Here is a 21,923-nt window from a genome sequence, read left to right on the forward strand (position 1 = left end):
GTCAACAAATAATGGCGTATCGCTTCTGGTGAACGGCCAGAGTAAGCTTGTAGATGTGACTGTGGTAAAACGGGGAGCAACTGGCAGGAGTAACTATGACTCTCTTAGAGTAGCCAAATGCCTCGTCAAAAGGCGAATTACATTGGCGATCCCGAGGAGCTCCCGCAAGGAGTACTGTGGGAGTCTTAAGGTCAACAAATAATGGCGTATCGCTTCTGGTGAACTGGCCGGAGAAAGCTTGAGGATGTGACAGTGATAAATCTGGGTGCAAGTGGTAGGATTAACTATGACTCTCTTAAGGTAGCCAAATGCCTCGTCAATAGGCGAAATACATCGGCAAACTCGAGGTGCTCCCGGCAGGAGTACAGTGAAGGTCTCAAAGCCGACAAATAATGGTGTACCGCTTCAGGTGAACTGGGCCAGAGGAAGCTTGAAAATGTGGCTGTGGCTAACGGCGAGCATTTGGCAGGTGTAACAATGACTCTCTTAAGGTAGAAAAATGCCTCGTCAACAGGCGAAAAACATCGGCATTCTCGATGAGCTCCCGGAAGGAGTACTGTGAAAGTCTTAAGGTCAACAAATAATGGCGTATCGCTTCTGGTGAACGGCCAGAGTAAGCTTGTAGATGTGACTGTGGTAAAACGGGGAGCAACTGGCAGGAGTAACTATGACTCTCGTAGAGTAGCCAAATGCCTCGTCAAAAGGCGAATTACATTGGCGATCCCGAGGAGCTCCCGCAAGGAGTACTGTGAAAGTCTTAAGGTCAACAAATAATGGCGTATCGCTTCTGGTGAACTGGCCAGAGTAAGCTTGTAGATGTGACTGTGGTAGAACGGGGAGCAAGTGGCAGGAGTAACTATGACTCTCTTAAGGTAGCCAAATGCCTCGTCAACACGCGAAATACATCTGCAAACCGAGGAGCTGCCAGCAGTAGTACTGTGAAACACTTTATGTCGACAGATAATGGCGTATCGCTTGTGGTGAACTGGCCGGAGAAAGCTTGAGGATGTGACAGTGATAAATCTGGGTGCAAGTGGTAGGATTAACTATGACTCTCTTAAGGTAGCCAAATGCCTCGTCAATAGGCGAAATACATCGGCAAACTCGAGGTGCTCCCGGCAGGAGTACAGTGAAGGTCTCAAAGCCGACAAATAATGGTGTACCGCTTCAGGTGAACTGGGCCAGAGGAAGCTTGAAAATGTGGCTGTGGCTAACGGCGAGCATTTGGCAGGTGTAACAATGACTCTCTTAAGGTAGAAAAATGCCTCGTCAACAGGCGAAAAACATCGGCATTCTCGATGAGCTCCCGGAAGGAGTACTGTGAAAGTCTTAAGGTCAACAAATAATGGCGTATCGCTTCTGGTGAACGGCCAGAGTAAGCTTGTAGATGTGACTGTGGTAAAACGGGGAGCAACTGGCAGGAGTAACTATGACTCTCGTAGAGTAGCCAAATGCCTCGTCAAAAGGCGAATTACATTGGCGATCCCGAGGAGCTCCCGCAAGGAGTACTGTGAAAGTCTTAAGGTCAACAAATAATGGCGTATCGCTTCTGGTGAACTGGCCAGAGTAAGCTTGTAGATGTGACTGTGGTAGAACGGGGAGCAAGTGGCAGGAGTAACTATGACTCTCTTAAGGTAGCCAAATGCCTCGTCAACACGCGAAATACATCTGCAAACCGAGGAGCTGCCAGCAGTAGTACTGTGAAACACTTTATGTCGACAGATAATGGCGTATCGCTTGTGGTGAACTGGCCGGAGAAAGCTTGAGGATGTGACAGTGACAAATCTGGGTGCAAGTGGTAGGAGTAACTATGACTCTCTTAAGGTAGCCAAATGCCTCGTCAATAGGCGAAATACATCGGCAAACTCGAGGTGCTCCCGGCAGGAGTACAGTGAAGGTCTCAAAGCCGACAAATAATGGTGTACCGCTTCAGGTGAAATGGGCCAGAGGAAGCTTGAAAATGTGGCTGTGGCTAACGGCGAGCATTTGGCAGGTGTAACAATGACTCTCTTAAGGTAGAAAAATGCCTCGTCAACAGGCGAAAAACATCGGCATTCTCGATGAGCTCCCGGAAGGAGTACTGTGAAAGTCTTAAGGTCAACAAATAATGGCGTTTCGCTTCTGGTGAACGGCCAGAGTAAGCTTGTAGATGTGACTGTGGTAAAACGGGGAGCAACTGGCAGGAGTAACTATGACTCTCTTAGGGTAGCCAAATGCCTCGTCAAAAGGCGAATTACATTGGCAATCCCGAGGAGCTCCCGCAAGGAGTACTGTGAAAGTCTTAAGGTCAACAAATAATGGCGTATCGCTTCTGGTGAACTGGCCAGAGTAAGCTTGTAGATGTGACTGTGGTAGAACGGGGAGCAAGTGGCAGGAGTAACTATGACTCTCTTAAGGTAGCCAAATGCCTCGTCAACACGCGAAATACATCTGCAAACCGAGGAGCTGCCAGCAGTAGTACTGTGAAATACTTTATGTCGACAGATAATGGCGTATCGCTTGTGGTGAACTGGCCGGAGAAAGCTTGAGGATGTGACAGTGATAAATCTGGGTGCAAGTGGTAGGAGTAACTATGACTCTCTTAAGGTAGCCAAATGCCTCGTCAATAGGCGAAATACATCGGCAAACTCGAGGTGCTCCCGGCAGGAGTACAGTGAAGGTCTCAAAGCCGACAAATAATGGTGTACCGCTTCAGGTGAACTGGGCCAGAGGAAGCTTGAAAATGTTTCTGTGGTTAACGGCGAGCATTTGGCAGGTGTAACAATGATTCTCTTAAGGTAGAAAAATGCCTCGTCAACATGCGAAAAACATCGGCATTCTCGATGAGCTCCCGGAAGGAGTACTGTGAAAGTCTTAAGGTCAACAAATAATGGCGTATCGCTTCTGGTGAACGGCCAGAGTAAGCTTGTAGATGTGACTGTGGTAAAACGGGGAGCAACTGGCAGGAGTAACTATGACTCTCTTAGGGTAGCCAAATGCCTCGTCAAAAGGCGAATTACATTGGCAATCCCGAGGAGCTCCCGCAAGGAGTACTGTGAAAGTCTTAAGGTCAACAAATAATGGCGTATCGCTTCTGGTGAACTGGCCAGAGTAAGCTTGTAGATGTGACTGTGGTAGAACGGGGAGCAAGTGGCAGGAGTAACTATGACTCTCTTAAGGAAGCCAAATGCCTCGTCAACACGCGAAATACATCTGCAAACCGAGGAGCTGCCAGCAGTAGTACTGTGAAACACTTTATGTCGACAGATAATGGCGTATCGCTTGTGGTGAACTGGCCAGAGTAAGCTTGTAGATGTGACTGTGGTAGAACGGGGAGCAAGTGGCAGGAGTAACTATGACTCTCTTAAGGAAGCCAAATGCCTCGTCAACACGCGAAATACATCTGCAAACCGAGGAGCTGCCAGCAGTAGTACTGTGAAACACTTTATGTCGACAGATAATGGCGTATCGCTTGTGGTGAACTGGCCAGAGAAAGCTTGAGGATGCGACAGTGATAAATCTGGATGCAAGTGGTAGGAGTAACTATGACTCTCTTAAGGTAGCCAAATGCCTCGTCAATAGGCGAAATACATCGGCAAACTCGAGGTGCTCCCGGCAGGAGTACAGTGAAGGTCTCAAAGCCGACAAATAATGGTGTACCGCTTCAGGTGAACTGGGCCAGAGGAAGCTTGAAAATGTGGCTGTGGCTAACGGCGAGCATTTGGCAGTTGTAACAATGACTCTCCTAAGGTAGAAAAATGCCTCGTCAACAGGCGAAAAACATCGGCATTCTCGATGAGCTCCCGGAAGGAGTACTGTGAAAGTCTTAAGGTCAACAAATAATGGCGTATCGCTTCTGGTGAACGGCCAGAGTAAGCTTGTAGATGTGACTGTGGTAAAACGGGGAGCAACTGGCAGGAGTAACTATGACTCTCTTAGAGTAGCCAAATGCCTCGTCAAAAGGCGAATTACATTGGCGATCCCGAGGAGCTCCCGCAAGGAGTACTGTGAAAGTCTTAAGGTCAACAAATAATGGCGTATCGCTTCTGGTGAACTGGGCCAGTGGAAGCTTGAAAATGTTTCTGTGGTTAACGGCGAGCATTTGGCAGGTGTAACAATGATTCTCTTAAGGTAGAAAAATGCCTCGTCAACATGCGAAAAACATCGGCATTCTCGATGAGCTCCCGGAAGGAGTACTGTGAAAGTCTTAAGGTCAACAAATAATGGCGTATCGCTTCTGGTGAACGGCCAGAGTAAGCTTGTAGATGTGACTGTGGTAAAACGGGGAGCAACTGGCAGGAGTAACTATGACTCTCTTAGGGTAGCCAAATGCCTCGTCAAAAGGCGAATTACATTGGCAATCCCGAGGAGCTCCCGCAAGGAGTACTGTGAAAGTCTTAAGGTCTACAAATAATGGCGTATCGCTTCTGGTGAACTGGCCAGAGTAAGCTTGTAGATGTGACTGTGGTAGAACGGGGAGCAAGTGGCAGGAGTAACTATGACTCTCTTAAGGTAGCCAAATGCCTCGTCAACACGCGAAATACATCTGCAAACCGAGGAGCTGCCAGCAGTAGTACTGTGAAACACTTTATGTCGACAGATAATGGCGTATCGCCTGTGGTGAACTGGCCGGAGAAAGCTTGAGGATGTGACAGTGATAAATCTGGGTGCAAGTGGTAGGAGTAACTGTGACTCTCTTAAGGTAGCCAAATGCCTCGTCAATAGGCGAAATACATCGGCAAACTCGAGGTGCTCCCGGCAGGAGTACAGTGAAGGTCTCAAAGCCGACAAATAATGGTGTACCGCTTCAGGTGAACTGGGCCAGAGGAAGCTTGAAAATGTTTCTGTGGTTAACGGCGAGCATTTGGCAGGTGTAACAATGATTCTCTTAAGGTAGAAAAATGCCTCGTCAACATGCGAAAAACATCGGCATTCTCGATGAGCTCCCTGAAGGAGTACTGTGAATGTCTTAAGGTCAACAAATAATGGCGTATCGCTTCTGGTGAACGGCCAGAGTAAGCTTGTAGATGTGACTGTGGTAAAACGGGGAGCAACTGGCAGGAGTAACTATGACTCTCTTAGGGTAGCCAAATGCCTCGTCAAAAGGCGAATTACATTGGCAATCCCGAGGAGCTCCCGCAAGGAGTACTGTGAAAGTCTTAAGGTCAACAAATAATGGCGTATCGCTTCTGGTGAACTGGCCGGAGAAAGCTTGAAAATGTTTCTGTGGTTAACGGCGAGCATTTGGCAGGTGTAACAATGATTCTCTTAAGGTAGAAAAATGCCTCGTCAACATGCGAAAAACATCGGCATTCTCGATGAGCTCCCGGAAGGAGTACTGTGAAAGTCTTAAGGTCAACAAATAATGGCGTATCGCTTCTGGTGAACGGCCAGAGTAAGCTTGTAGATGTGACTGTGGTAAAACGGGGAGCAACTGGCAGGAGTAACTATGACTCTCTTAGGGTAGCCAAATGCCTCGTCAAAAGGCGAATTACATTGGCAATCCCGAGGAGCTCCCGCAAGGAGTACTGTGAAAGTCTTAAGGTCAACAAATAATGGCGAATCGCTTCTGGTGAACTGGCCAGAGTAAGCTTGTAGATGTGACTGTGGTAGAACGGGGAGCAAGTGGCAGGAGTAACTATGACTCTCTTAAGGAAGCCAAATGCCTCGTCAACACGCGAAATACATCTGCAAACCGAGGAGCTGCCAGCAGTAGTACTGTGAAACACTTTATGTCGACAGATAATGGCGTATCGCTTGTGGTGAACTGGCCAGAGTAAGCTTGTAGATGTGACTGTGGTAGAACGGGGAGCAAGTGGCAGGAGTAACTATGACTCTCTTAAGGAAGCCAAATGCCTCGTCAACACGCGAAATACATCTGCAAACCGAGGAGCTGCCAGCAGTAGTACTGTGAAACACTTTATGTCGACAGATAATGGCGTATCGCTTGTGGTGAACTGGCCAGAGAAAGCTTGAGGATGTGACAGTGATAAATCTGGATGCAAGTGGTAGGAGTAACTATGACTCTCTTAAGGTAGCCAAATGCCTCGTCAATAGGCGAAATACATCGGCAAACTCGAGGTGCTCCCGGCAGGAGTACAGTGAAGGTCTCAAAGCCGACAAATAATGGTGTACCGCTTCAGGTGAACTGGGCCAGAGGAAGCTTGAAAATGTGGCTGTGGCTAACGGCGAGCATTTGGCAGTTGTAACAATGACTCTCCTAAGGTAGAAAAATGCCTCGTCAACAGGCGAAAAACATCGGCATTCTCGATGAGCTCCCGGAAGGAGTACTGTGAAAGTCTTAAGGTCAACAAATAATGGCGTATCGCTTCTGGTGAACGGCCAGAGTAAGCTTGTAGATGTGACTGTGGTAAAACGGGGAGCAACTGGCAGGAGTAACTATGACTCTCTTAGAGTAGCCAAATGCCTCGTCAAAAGGCGAATTACATTGGCGATCCCGAGGAGCTCCCGCAAGGAGTACTGTGAAAGTCTTAAGGTCAACAAATAATGGCGTATCGCTTCTGGTGAACTGGGCCAGTGGAAGCTTGAAAATGTTTCTGTGGTTAACGGCGAGCATTTGGCAGGTGTAACAATGATTCTCTTAAGGTAGAAAAATGCCTCGTCAACATGCGAAAAACATCGGCATTCTCGATGAGCTCCCGGAAGGAGTACTGTGAAAGTCTTAAGGTCAACAAATAATGGCGTATCGCTTCTGGTGAACGGCCAGAGTAAGCTTGTAGATGTGACTGTGGTAAAACGGGGAGCAACTGGCAGGAGTAACTATGACTCTCTTAGGGTAGCCAAATGCCTCGTCAAAAGGCGAATTACATTGGCAATCCCGAGGAGCTCCCGCAAGGAGTACTGTGAAAGTCTTAAGGTCTACAAATAATGGCGTATCGCTTCTGGTGAACTGGCCAGAGTAAGCTTGTAGATGTGACTGTGGTAGAACGGGGAGCAAGTGGCAGGAGTAACTATGACTCTCTTAAGGTAGCCAAATGCCTCGTCAACACGCGAAATACATCTGCAAACCGAGGAGCTGCCAGCAGTAGTACTGTGAAACACTTTATGTCGACAGATAATGGCGTATCGCCTGTGGTGAACTGGCCGGAGAAAGCTTGAGGATGTGACAGTGATAAATCTGGGTGCAAGTGGTAGGAGTAACTGTGACTCTCTTAAGGTAGCCAAATGCCTCGTCAATAGGCGAAATACATCGGCAAACTCGAGGTGCTCCCGGCAGGAGTACAGTGAAGGTCTCAAAGCCGACAAATAATGGTGTACCGCTTCAGGTGAACTGGGCCAGAGGAAGCTTGAAAATGTTTCTGTGGTTAACGGCGAGCATTTGGCAGGTGTAACAATGATTCTCTTAAGGTAGAAAAATGCCTCGTCAACATGCGAAAAACATCGGCATTCTCGATGAGCTCCCTGAAGGAGTACTGTGAATGTCTTAAGGTCAACAAATAATGGCGTATCGCTTCTGGTGAACGGCCAGAGTAAGCTTGTAGATGTGACTGTGGTAAAACGGGGAGCAACTGGCAGGAGTAACTATGACTCTCTTAGGGTAGCCAAATGCCTCGTCAAAAGGCGAATTACATTGGCAATCCCGAGGAGCTCCCGCAAGGAGTACTGTGAAAGTCTTAAGGTCAACAAATAATGGCGTATCGCTTCTGGTGAACTGGCCAGAGTAAGCTTGTAGATGTGACTGTGGTAGAACGGGGAGCAAGTGGCAGGAGTAACTATGACTCTCTTAAGGTAGCCAAATGCCTCGTCAACACGCGAAATACATCTGCAAACCGAGGAGCTGCCAGCAGTAGTACTGTGAAACACTTTATGTCGACAGATAATGGCGTATCGCTTGTGGTGAACTGGCCGGAGAAAGCTTGAGGATGTGACAGTGATAAATCTGGGTGCAAGTGGTAGGATTAACTATGACTCTCTTAAGGTAGCCAAATGCCTCGTCAATAGGCGAAATACATCGGCAAACTCGAGGTGCTCCCGGCAGGAGTACAGTGAAGGTCTCAAAGCCGACAAATAATGGTGTACCGCTTCAGGTGAACTGGGCCAGAGGAAGCTTGAAAATGTGGCTGTGGCTAACGGCGAGCATTTGGCAGGTGTAACAATGACTCTCTTAAGGTAGAAAAATGCCTCGTCAACAGGCGAAAAACATCGGCATTCTCGATGAGCTCCCGGAAGGAGTACTGTGAAAGTCTTAAGGTCAACAAATAATGGCGTATCGCTTCTGGTGAACGGCCAGAGTAAGCTTGTAGATGTGACTGTGGTAAAACGGGGAGCAACTGGCAGGAGTAACTATGACTCTCTTAGGGTAGCCAAATGCCTCGTCAAAAGGCGAATTACATTGGCAATCCCGAGGAGCTCCCGCAAGGAGTACTGTGAAAGTCTTAAGGCCAACAAATAATGGCGTATCGCTTCTGGTGAACTGGCCAGAGTAAGCTTGTAGATGTGACTGTGGTAGAACGGGGAGCAAGTGGCAGGAGTAACTATGACTCTCTTAAGGTAGCCAAATGCCTCGTCAACACGCGAAATACATCTGCAAACCGAGGAGCTGCCAGCAGTAGTACTGTGAAACACTTTATGTCGACAGATAATGGCGTATCGCCTGTGGTGAACTGGCCGGAGAAAGCTTGAGGATGTGACAGTGATAAATCTGGGTGCAAGTGGTAGGAGTAACTGTGACTCTCTTAAGGTAGCCAAATGCCTCGTCAATAGGCGAAATACATCGGCAAACTCGAGGTGCTCCCGGCAGGAGTACAGTGAAGGTCTCAAAGCCGACAAATAATGGTGTACCGCTTCAGGTGAACTGGGCCAGAGGAAGCTTGAAAATGTTTCTGTGGTTAACGGCGAGCATTTGGCAGGTGTAACAATGATTCTCTTAAGGTAGAAAAATGCCTCGTCAACATGCGAAAAACATCGGCATTCTCGATGAGCTCCCTGAAGGAGTACTGTGAAAGTCTTAAGGTCAACAAATAATGGCGTATCGCTTCTGGTGAACGGCCAGAGTAAGCTTGTAGATGTGACTGTGGTAAAACGGGGAGCAACTGGCAGGAGTAACTATGACTCTCTTAGGGTAGCCAAATGCCTCGTCAAAAGGCGAATTACATTGGCAATCCCGAGGAGCTCCCGCAAGGAGTACTGTGAAAGTCTTAAGGTCAACAAATAATGGCGTATCGCTTCTGGTGAACTGGCCAGAGTAAGCTTGTAGATGTGACTGTGGTAGAACGGGGAGCAAGTGGCAGGAGTAACTATGACTCTCTTAAGGTAGCCAAATGCCTCGTCAACACGCGAAATACATCTGCAAACCGAGGAGCTGCCAGCAGTAGTACTGTGAAACACTTTATGTCGACAGATAATGGCGTATCGCTTGTGGTGAACTGGCCGGAGAAAGCTTGAGGATGTGACAGTGATAAATCTGGGTGCAAGTGGTAGGATTAACTATGACTCTCTTAAGGTAGCCAAATGCCTCGTCAATAGGCGAAATACATCGGCAAACTCGAGGTGCTCCCGGCAGGAGTACAGTGAAGGTCTCAAAGCCGACAAATAATGGTGTACCGCTTCAGGTGAACTGGGCCAGAGGAAGCTTGAAAATGTGGCTGTGGCTAACGGCGAGCATTTGGCAGGTGTAACAATGACTCTCTTAAGGTAGAAAAATGCCTCGTCAACAGGCGAAAAACATCGGCATTCTCGATGAGCTCCCGGAAGGAGTACTGTGAAAGTCTTAAGGTCAACAAATAATGGCGTATCGCTTCTGGTGAACGGCCAGAGTAAGCTTGTAGATGTGACTGTGGTAAAACGGGGAGCAACTGGCAGGAGTAACTATGACTCTCTTAGGGTAGCCAAATGCCTCGTCAAAAGGCGAATTACATTGGCAATCCCGAGGAGCTCCCGCAAGGAGTACTGTGAAAGTCTTAAGGTCAACAAATAATGGCGTATCGCTTCTGGTGAACTGGCCAGAGTAAGCTTGTAGATGTGACTGTGGTAGAACGGGGAGCAAGTGGCAGGAGTAACTATGACTCTCTTAAGGTAGCCAAATGCCTCGTCAACACGCGAAATACATCTGCAAACCGAGGAGCTGCCAGCAGTAGTACTGTGAAATACTTTATGTCGACAGATAATGGCGTATCGCTTGTGGTGAACTGGCCGGAGAAAGCTTGAGGATGTGACAGTGATAAATCTGGGTGCAAGTGGTAGGAGTAACTATGACTCTCTTAAGGTAGCCAAATGCCTCGTCAATAGGCGAAATACATCGGCAAACTCGAGGTGCTCCCGGCAGGAGTACAGTGAAGGTCTCAAAGCCGACAAATAATGGTGTACCGCTTCAGGTGAACTGGGCCAGAGGAAGCTTGAAAATGTTTCTGTGGTTAACGGCGAGCATTTGGCAGGTGTAACAATGATTCTCTTAAGGTAGAAAAATGCCTCGTCAACATGCGAAAAACATCGGCATTCTCGATGAGCTCCCGGAAGGAGTACTGTGAAAGTCTTAAGGTCAACAAATAATGGCGTATCGCTTCTGGTGAACGGCCAGAGTAAGCTTGTAGATGTGACTGTGGTAAAACGGGGAGCAACTGGCAGGAGTAACTATGACTCTCTTAGGGTAGCCAAATGCCTCGTCAAAAGGCGAATTACATTGGCAATCCCGAGGAGCTCCCGCAAGGAGTACTGTGAAAGTCTTAAGGTCAACAAATAATGGCGTATCGCTTCTGGTGAACTGGCCAGAGTAAGCTTGTAGATGTGACTGTGGTAGAACGGGGAGCAAGTGGCAGGAGTAACTATGACTCTCTTAAGGAAGCCAAATGCCTCGTCAACACGCGAAATACATCTGCAAACCGAGGAGCTGCCAGCAGTAGTACTGTGAAACACTTTATGTCGACAGATAATGGCGTATCGCTTGTGGTGAACTGGCCAGAGTAAGCTTGTAGATGTGACTGTGGTAGAACGGGGAGCAAGTGGCAGGAGTAACTATGACTCTCTTAAGGAAGCCAAATGCCTCGTCAACACGCGAAATACATCTGCAAACCGAGGAGCTGCCAGCAGTAGTAATGTGAAACACTTTATGTCGACAGATAATGGCGTATCGCTTGTGGTGAACTGGCCAGAGAAAGCTTGAGGATGTGACAGTGATAAATCTGGGTGCAAGTGGTAGGAGTAACTATGACTCTCTTAAGGTAGCCAAATGCCTCGTCAATAGGCGAAATACATCGGCAAACTCGAGGTGCTCCCGGCAGGAGTACAGTGAAGGTCTCAAAGCCGACAAATAATGGTGTACCGCTTCAGGTGAACTGGGCCAGAGGAAGCTTGAAAATGTGGCTGTGGCTAACGGCGAGCATTTGGCAGTTGTAACAATGACTCTCCTAAGGTAGAAAAATGCCTCGTCAACAGGCGAAAAACATCGGCATTCTCGATGAGCTCCCGGAAGGAGTACTGTGAAAGTCTTAAGGTCAACAAATAATGGCGTATCGCTTCTGGTGAACGGCCAGAGTAAGCTTGTAGATGTGACTGTGGTAAAACGGGGAGCAACTGGCAGGAGTAACTATGACTCTCTTAGAGTAGCCAAATGCCTCGTCAAAAGGCGAATTACATTGGCGATCCCGAGGAGCTCCCGCAAGGAGTACTGTGAAAGTCTTAAGGTCAACAAATAATGGCGTATCGCTTCTGGTGAACTGGGCCAGAGGAAGCTTGAAAATGTTTCTGTGGTTAACGGCGAGCATTTGGCAGGTGTAACAATGATTCTCTTAAGGTAGAAAAATGCCTCGTCAACATGCGAAAAACATCGGCATTCTCGATGAGCTCCCGGAAGGAGTACTGTGAAAGTCTTAAGGTCAACAAATAATGGCGTATCGCTTCTGGTGAACGGCCAGAGTAAGCTTGTAGATGTGACTGTGGTAAAACGGGGAGCAACTGGCAGGAGTAACTATGACTCTCTTAGGGTAGCCAAATGCCTCGTCAAAAGGCGAATTACATTGGCAATCCCGAGGAGCTCCCGCAAGGAGTACTGTGAAAGTCTTAAGGTCTACAAATAATGGCGTATCGCTTCTGGTGAACTGGCCAGAGTAAGCTTGTAGATGTGACTGTGGTAGAACGGGGAGCAAGTGGCAGGAGTAACTATGACTCTCTTAAGGTAGCCAAATGCCTCGTCAACACGCGAAATACATCTGCAAACCGAGGAGCTGCCAGCAGTAGTACTGTGAAACACTTTATGTCGACAGATAATGGCGTATCGCCTGTGGTGAACTGGCCGGAGAAAGCTTGAGGATGTGACAGTGATAAATCTGGGTGCAAGTGGTAGGAGTAACTGTGACTCTCTTAAGGTAGCCAAATGCCTCGTCAATAGGCGAAATACATCGGCAAACTCGAGGTGCTCCCGGCAGGAGTACAGTGAAGGTCTCAAAGCCGACAAATAATGGTGTACCGCTTCAGGTGAATTGGGCCAGAGGAAGCTTGAAAATGTTTCTGTGGTTAACGGCGAGCATTTGGCAGGTGTAACAATGATTCTCTTAAGGTAGAAAAATGCCTCGTCAACATGCGAAAAACATCGGCATTCTCGATGAGCTCCCTGAAGGAGTACTGTGAAAGTCTTAAGGTCAACAAATAATGGCGTATCGCTTCTGGTGAACGGCCAGAGTAAGCTTGTAGATGTGACTGTGGTAAAACGGGGAGCAACTGGCAGGAGTAACTATGACTCTCTTAGGGTAGCCAAATGCCTCGTCAAAAGGCGAATTACATTGGCAATCCCGAGGAGCTCCCGCAAGGAGTACTGTGAAAGTCTTAAGGTCAACAAATAATGGCGTATCGCTTCTGGTGAACTGGCCAGAGTAAGCTTGTAGATGTGACTGTGGTAGAACGGGGAGCAAGTGGCAGGAGTAACTATGACTCTCTTAAGGTAGCCAAATGCCTCGTCAACACGCGAAATACATCTGCAAACCGAGGAGCTGCCAGCAGTAGTACTGTGAAACACTTTATGTCGACAGATAATGGCGTATCGCTTGTGGTGAACTGGCCGGAGAAAGCTTGAGGATGTGACAGTGATAAATCTGGGTGCAAGTGGTAGGATTAACTATGACTCTCTTAAGGTAGCCAAATGCCTCGTCAATAGGCGAAATACATCGGCAAACTCGAGGTGCTCCCGGCAGGAGTACAGTGAAGGTCTCAAAGCCGACAAATAATGGTGTACCGCTTCAGGTGAACTGGGCCAGAGGAAGCTTGAAAATGTGGCTGTGGCTAACGGCGAGCATTTGGCAGGTGTAACAATGACTCTCTTAAGGTAGAAAAATGCCTCGTCAACAGGCGAAAAACATCGGCATTCTCGATGAGCTCCCGGAAGGAGTACTGTGAAAGTCTTAAGGTCAACAAATAATGGCGTATCGCTTCTGGTGAACGGCCAGAGTAAGCTTGTAGATGTGACTGTGGTAAAACGGGGAGCAACTGGCAGGAGTAACTATGACTCTCTTAGAGTAGCCAAATGCCTCGTCAAAAGGCGAATTACATTGGCGATCGCGAGGAGCTCCCGCAAGGGGTACTGTGGAAGTCTTAAGGTCAACAAATAATGGCGTATCGCTTCTGGTGAACTGGCCAGAGTAAGCTTGTAGATGTGACTGTGGTAGAACGGGGAGCAAGTGGCAGGAGTAACTATGACTCTCTTAAGGTAGCCAAATGCCTCGTCAACACGCGAAATACATCTGCAAACCGAGGAGCTGCCAGCAGTAGTACTGTGAAACACTTTATGTCGACAGATAATGGCGTATCGCTTGTGGTGAACTGGCCGGAGAAAGCTTGAGGATGTGACAGTGATAAATCTGGGTGCAAGTGGTAGGATTAACTATGACTCTCTTAAGGTAGCCAAATGCCTCGTCAATAGGCGAAATACATCGGCAAACTCGAGGTGCTCCCGGCAGGAGTACAGTGAAGGTCTCAAAGCCGACAAATAATGGTGTACCGCTTCAGGTGAACTGGGCCAGAGGAAGCTTGAAAATGTGGCTGTGGCTAACGGCGAGCATTTGGCAGGTGTAACAATGACTCTCTTAAGGTAGAAAAATGCCTCGTCAACAGGCGAAAAACATCGGCATTCTCGATGAGCTCCCGGAAGGAGTACTGTGAAAGTCTTAAGGTCAACAAATAATGGCGTATCGCTTCTGGTGAACGGCCAGAGTAATCTTGTAGATGTGACTGTGGTAAAACGGGGAGCAACTGGCAGGAGTAACTATGACTCTCTTAGAGTAGCCAAATGCCTCGTCAAAAGGCGAATTACATTGGCGATCCCGAGGAGCTCCCGCAAGGAGTACTGTGGAAGTCTTAAGGTCAACAAATAATGGCGTATCGCTTCTGGTGAACTGGCCAGAGTAAGCTTGTAGATGTGACTGTGGTAGAACGGGGAGCAAGTGGCAGGAGTAACTATGACTCTCTTAAGGTAGCCAAATGCCTCGTCAACACGCGAAATACATCTGCAAACCGAGGAGCTGCCAGCAGTAGTACTGTGAAACACTTTATGTCGACAGATAATGGCGTATCGCTTGTGGTGAACTGGCCGGAGAAAGCTTGAGGATGTGACAGTGACAAATCTGGGTGCAAGTGGTAGGAGTAACTATGACTCTCTTAAGGTAGCCAAATGCCTCGTCAATAGGCGAAATACATCGGCAAACTCGAGGTGCTCCCGGCAGGAGTACAGTGAAGGTCTCAAAGCCGACAAATAATGGTGTACCGCTTCAGGTGAACTGGGCCAGAGGAAGCTTGAAAATGTGGCTGTGGTTAACGGCGAGCATTTGGCAGGTGTAACAATGATTCTCTTAAGGTAGAAAAATGCCTCGTCAACATGCGAAAAACATCGGCATTCTCGATGAGCTCCCGGAAGGAGTACTGTGAAAGTCTTAAGGTCAACAAATAATGGCGTATCGCTTCTGGTGAACGGCCAGAGTAAGCTTGTAGATGTGACTGTGGTAAAACGGGGAGCAACTGGCAGGAGTAACTATGACTCTCTTAGGGTAGCCAAATGCCTCGTCAAAAGGCGAATTACATTGGCAATCCCGAGGAGCTCCCGCAAGGAGTACTGTGAAAGTCTTAAGGTCAACAAATAATGGCGTATCGCTTCTGGTGAACTGGCCAGAGTAAGCTTGTAGATGTGACTGTGGTAGAACGGGGAGCAAGTGGCAGGAGTAACTATGACTCTCTTAAGGTAGCCAAATGCCTCGTCAACACGCGAAATACATCTGCAAACCGAGGAGCTGCCAGCAGTAGTACTGTGAAACACTTTATGTCGACAGATAATGGCGTATCGCTTGTGGTGAACTGGCCGGAGAAAGCTTGAGGATGTGACAGTGATAAATCTGGGTGCAAGTGGTAGGAGTAACTATGACTCTCTTAAGGTAGCCAAATGCCTCGTCAATAGGCGAAATACATCGGCAAACTCGAGGTGCTCCCGGCAGGAGTACAGTGAAGGTCTCAAAGCCGACAAATAATAGTGTACCGCTTCAGGTGAACTGGGCCAGAGGAAGCTTGAAAATGTGGCTGTGGTTAACGGCGAGCATTTGGCAGGTGTAACAATGATTCTCTTAAGGTAGAAAAATGCCTCGTCAACATGCGAAAAACATCGGCATTCTCGATGAGCTCCCGGAAGGAGTACTGTGAAAGTCTTAAGGTCAACAAATAATGGCGTATCGCTTCTGGTGAACGGCCAGAGTAAGCTTGTAGATGTGACTGTGGTAAAACGGGGAGCAACTGGCAGGAGTAACTATGACTCTCTTAGGGTAGCCAAATGCCTCGTCAAAAGGCGAATTACATTGGCAATCCCGAGGAGCTCCCGCAAGGAGTACTGTGAAAGTCTTAAGGTCAACAAATAATGGCGTATCGCTTCTGGTGAACTGGCCAGAGTAAGCTTGTAGATGTGACTGTGGTAGAACGGGGAGCAAGTGGCAGGAGTAACTATGACTCTCTTAAGGTAGCCAAATGCCTCGTCAACACGCGAAATACATCTGCAAACCGAGGAGCTGCCAGCAGTAGTACTGTGAAATACTTTATGTCGACAGATAATGGCGTATCGCTTGTGGTGAACTGGCCGGAGAAAGCTTGAGGATGTGACAGTGATAAATCTGGGTGCAAGTGGTAGGAGTAACTATGACTCTCTTAAGGTAGCCAAATGCCTCGTCAATAGGCGAAATACATCGGCAAACTCGAGGTGCTTCCGGCAGGAGTACAGTGAAGGTCTCAAAGCCGACAAATAATGGTGTACCGCTTCAGGTGAACTGGGCCAGAGGAAGCCTGAAAATGTTTCTGTGGTTAACGGCGAGCATTTGGCAGGTGTAACAATGATTCTCTTAAGGTAGAAAAATGCCTCGTCAACATGCGAAAAACATCGGCATTCTCGATGAGCTCCCGGAAGGAGTACTGTGAAAGTCTTAAGGTCAACAAATAATGGCGTATCGCTTCTGGTGAACGGCCAGAGTAAGCTTGTAGATGTGACTGTGGTAAAACGGGGAGCAACTGGCAGGAGTAACTATGACTCTCTTAGGGTAGCCAAATGCCTCGTCAAAAGGCGAATTACATTGGCAATCCCGAGGAGCTCCCGCAAGGAGTACTGTGAAAGTCTTAAGGTCAACAAATAATGGAGTATCGCTTCTGGTGAACTGGCCAGAGTAAGCTTGTAGATGTGACTGTGGTAGAACGGGGAGCAAGTGGCAGGAGTAACTATGACTCTCTTAAGGAAGCCAAATGCCTCGTCAACACGCGAAATACATCTGCAAACCGAGGAGCTGCCAGCAGTAGTACTGTGAAACACTTTATGTCGACAGATAATGGCGTATCGCTTGTGGTGAACTGGCCAGAGTAAGCTTGTAGATGTGACTGTGGTAGAACGGGGAGCAAGTGGCAGGAGTAACTATGACTCTCTTAAGGAAGCCAAATGCCTCGTCAACACGCGAAATACATCTGCAAACCGAGGAGCTGCCAGCAGTAGTACTGTGAAACACTTTATGTCGACAGATAATGGCGTATCGCTTGTGGTGAACTGGCCAGAGAAAGCTTGAGGATGTGACAGTGATAAATCTGGGTGCAAGTGGTAGGAGTAACTATGACTCTCTTAAGGTAGCCAAATGCCTCGTCAATAGGCGAAATACATCGGCAAACTCGAGGTGCTCCCGGCAGGAGTACAGTGAAGGTCTCAAAGCCGACAAATAATGGTGTACCGCTTCAGGTGAACTGGGCCAGAGGAAGCTTGAAAATGTGGCTGTGGCTAACGGCGAGCATTTGGCAGTTGTAACAATGACTCTCTTAAGGTAGAAAAATGCCTCGTCAACAGGCGAAAAACATCGGCATTCTCGATGAGCTCCCGGAAGGAGTACTGTGAAAGTCTTAAGGTCAACAAATAATGGCGTATCGCTTCTGGTGAACGGCCAGAGTAAGCTTGTAGATGTGACTGTGGTAAAACGGGGAGCAACTGGCAGGAGTAACTATGACTCTCTTAGAGTAGCCAAATGCCTCGTCAAAAGGCGAATTACATTGGCGATCCCGAGGAGCTCCCGCAAGGAGTACTGTGAAAGTCTTAAGGTCAACAAATAATGGCGTATCGCTTCTGGTGGACGGCCAGAGTAAGCTTGTAGATGTGACTGTGGTAAAACGGGGAGCAACTGGCAGGAGTAACTATGACTCTCTTAGGGTAGCCAAATGCCTCGTCAAAAGGCGAATTACATTGGCAATCCCGAGGAGCTCCCGCAAGGAGTACTGTGAAAGTCTTAAGGTCTACAAATAATGGCGTATCGCTTCTGGTGAACGGCCAGAGTAAGCTTGTAGATGTGACTGTGGTAAAACGGGGAGCAACTGGCAGGAGTAACTATGACTCTCTTAGGGTAGCCAAATGCCTCGTCAAAAGGCGAATTACATTGGCAATCCCGAGGAGCTCCCGCAAGGAGTACTGTGAAAGTCTTAAGGTCAACAAATAATGGCGTATCGCTTCTGGTGAACTGGCCAGAGTAAGCTTGTAGATGTGACTGTGGTAGAACGGGGAGCAAGTGGCAGGAGTAACTATGACTCTCTTAAGGTAGCCAAATGCCTCGTCAACACGCGAAATACATCTGCAAACCGAGGAGCTGCCAGCAGTAGTACTGTGAAACACTTTATGTCGACAGATAATGGCGTATCGCTTGTGGTGAACTGGCCGGAGAAAGCTTGAGGATGTGACAGTGATAAATCTGGGTGCAAGTGGTAGGATTAACTATGACTCTCTTAAGGTAGCCAAATGCCTCGTCAATAGGCGAAATACATCGGCAAACTCGAGGTGCTCCCGGCAGGAGTACAGTGAAGGTCTCAAAGCCGACAAATAATGGTGTACCGCTTCAGGTGAACTGGGCCAGAGGAAGCTTGAAAATGTGGCTGTGGCTAACGGCGAGCATTTGGCAGGTGTAACAATGACTCTCTTAAGGTAGAAAAATGCCTCGTCAACAGGCGAAAAACATCGGCATTCTCGATGAGCTCCCGGAAGGAGTACTGTGAAAGTCTTAAGGTCAACAAATAATGGCGTATCGCTTCTGGTGAACGGCCAGAGTAAGCTTGTAGATGTGACTGTGGTAAAACGGGGAGCAACTGGCAGGAGTAACTATGACTCTCTTAGAGTAGCCAAATGCCTCGTCAAAAGGCGAATTACATTGGCGATCCCGAGGAGCTCCCGCAAGGAGTACTGTGGAAGTCTTAAGGTCAACAAATAATGGCGTATCGCTTCTGGTGAACTGGCCAGAGTAAGCTTGTAGATGTGACTGTGGTAGAACGGGGAGCAAGTGGCAGGAGTAACTATGACTCTCTTAAGGTAGCCAAATGCCTCGTCAACACGCGAAATACATCTGCAAACCGAGGAGCTGCCAGCAGTAGTACTGTGAAACACTTTATGTCGACAGATAATGGCGTATCGCTTGTGGTGAACTGGCCGGAGAAAGCTTGAGGATGTGACAGTGATAAATCTGGGTGCAAGTGGTAGGATTAACTATGACTCTCTTAAGGTAGCCAAATGCCTCGTCAATAGGCGAAATACATCGGCAAACTCGAGGTGCTCCCGGCAGGAGTACAGTGAAGGTCTCAAAGCCGACAAATAATGGTGTACCGCTTCAGGTGAACTGGGCCAGAGGAAGCTTGAAAATGTGGCTGTGGCTAACGGCGAGCATTTGGCAGGGGTAACAATGACTCTCTTAAGGTAGAAAAATGCCTCGTCAACAGGCGAAAAACATCGGCATTCTGGATGAGCTCCCGGAAGGAGTACTGTGAAAGTCTTAAGGTCAACAAATAATGGCGTATCGCTTCTGGTGAACGGCCAGAGTAATCTTGTAGATGTGACTGTGGTAAAACGGGGAGCAACTGGCAGGAGTAACTATGACTCTCTTAGAGTAGCCAAATGCCTCGTCAAAAGGCGAATTACATTGGCGATCCCGAGGAGCTCCCGCAAGGAGTACTGTGGAAGTCTTAAGGTCAACAAATAATGGCGTATCGCTTCTGGTGAACTGGCCAGAGTAAGCTTGTAGATGTGACTGTGGTAGAACGGGGAGCAAGTGGCAGGAGTAACTATGACTCTCTTAAGGTAGCCAAATGCCTCGTCAACACGCGAAATACATCTGCAAACCGAGGAGCTGCCAGCAGTAGTACTGTGAAACACTTTATGTCGACAGATAATGGCGTATCGCTTGTGGTGAACTGGCCGGAGAAAGCTTGAGGATGTGACAGTGACAAATCTGGGTGCAAGTGGTAGGAGTAACTATGACTCTCTTAAGGTAGCCAAATGCCTCGTCAATAGGCGAAATACATCGGCAAACTCGAGGTGCTCCCGGCAGGAGTACAGTGAAGGTCTCAAAGCCGACAAATAATGGTGTACCGCTTCAGGTGAACTGGGCCAGAGGAAGCTTGAAAATGTGGCTGTGGTTAACGGCGAGCATTTGGCAGGTGTAACAATGATTCTCTTAAGGTAGAAAAATGCCTCGTCAACATGCGAAAAACATCGGCATTCTCGATGAGCTCCCGGAAGGAGTACTGTGAAAGTCTTAAGGTCAACAAATAATGGCGTATCGCTTCTGGTGAACGGCCAGAGTAAGCTTTTAGATGTGACTGTGGTAAAACGGGGAGCAACTGGCAGGAGTAACTATGACTCTCTTAGGGTAGCCAAATGCCTCGTCAAAAGGCGAATTACATTGGCAATCCCGAGGAGCTCCCGCAAGGAGTACTGTGAAAGTCTTAAGGTCAACAAATAATGGCGTATCGCTTCTGGTGAACTGGCCAGAGTAAGCTTGTAGATGTGACTGTGGTAGAACGGGGAGCAAGTGGCAGGAGTAACTATGACTCTCTTAAGGTAGCCAAATGCCTCGTCAACACGCGAAATACATCTGCAAACCGCGGAGCTGCCAGCAGTAGTACTGTGAAACACTTTATGTCGACAGATAATGGCGTATCGCTTGTGGTGAACTGGCCGGAGAAAGCTTGAGGATGTGACAGTGATAAATCTGGGTGCAAGTGGTAGGAGTAACTATGACTCTCTTAAGGTAGCCAAATGCCTCGTCAATAGGCGAAATACATCGGCAAACTCGAGGTGCTCCCGGCAGGAGTACAGTGAAGGTCTCAAAGCCGACAAATAATAGTGTACCGCTTCAGGTGAACTGGGCCAGAGGAAGCTTGAAAATGTGGCTGTGGTTAACGGCGAGCATTTGGCAGGTGTAACAATGATTCTCTTAAGGTAGAAAAATGCCTCGTCAACATGCGAAAAACATCGGCATTCTCGATGAGCTCCCGGAAGGAGTACTGTGAAAGTCTTAAGGTCAACAAATAATGGCGTATCGCTTCTGGTGAACGGCCAGAGTAAGCTTGTAGATGTGACTGTGGTAAAACGGGGAGCAACTGGCAGGAGTAACTATGACTCTCTTAGGGTAGCCAAATGCCTCGTCAAAAGGCGAATTACATTGGCAATCCCGAGGAGCTCCCGCAAGGAGTACTGTGAAAGTCTTAAGGTCAACAAATAATGGCGTATCGCTTCTGGTGAACTGGCCAGAGTAAGCTTGTAGATGTGACTGTGGTAGAACGGGGAGCAAGTGGCAGGAGTAACTATGACTCTCTTAAGGTAGCCAAATGCCTCGTCAACACGCGAAATACATCTGCAAACCGAGGAGCTGCCAGCAGTAGTACTGTGAAATACTTTATGTCGACAGATAATGGCGTATCGCTTGTGGTGCACTGGCCGGAGAAAGCTTGAGGATGTGACAGTGATAAATCTGGGTGCAAGTGGTAGGAGTAACTATGACTCTCTTAAGGTAGCCAAATGCCTCGTCAATAGGCGAAATACATCGGCAAACTCGAGGTGCTCCCGGCAGGAGTACAGTGAAGGTCTCAAAGCCGACAAATAATGGTGTACCGCTTCAGGTGAACTGGGCCAGAGGAAGCCTGAAAATGTTTCTGTGGTTAACGGCGAGCATTTGGCAGGTGTAACAATGATTCTCTTAAGGTAGAAAAATGCCTCGTCAACATGCGAAAAACATCGGCATTCTCGATGAGCTCCCGGAAGGAGTACTGTGAAAGTCTTAAGGTCAACAAATAATGGCGTATCGCTTCTGGTGAACGGCCAGAGTAAGCTTGTAGATGTGACTGTGGTAAAACGGGGAGCAACTGGCAGGAGTAACTATGACTCTCTTAGGGTAGCCAAATGCCTCGTCAAAAGGCGAATTACATTGGCAATCCCGAGGAGCTCCCGCAAGGAGTACTGTGAAAGTCTTAAGGTCAACAAATAATGGAGTATCGCTTCTGGTGAACTGGCCAGAGTAAGCTTGTAGATGTGACTGTGGTAGAACGGGGAGCAAGTGGCAGGAGTAACTATGACTCTCTTAAGGAAGCCAAATGCCTCGTCAACACGCGAAATACATCTGCAAACCGAGGAGCTGCCAGCAGTAGTACTGTGAAACACTTTATGTCGACAGATAATGGCGTAT

This window comes from Schistocerca nitens, chromosome 12 (assembly GCF_023898315.1).
Source record: "Schistocerca nitens isolate TAMUIC-IGC-003100 chromosome 12, iqSchNite1.1, whole genome shotgun sequence".
Classification (NCBI taxonomy): domain Eukaryota; kingdom Metazoa; phylum Arthropoda; class Insecta; order Orthoptera; family Acrididae; genus Schistocerca; species Schistocerca nitens.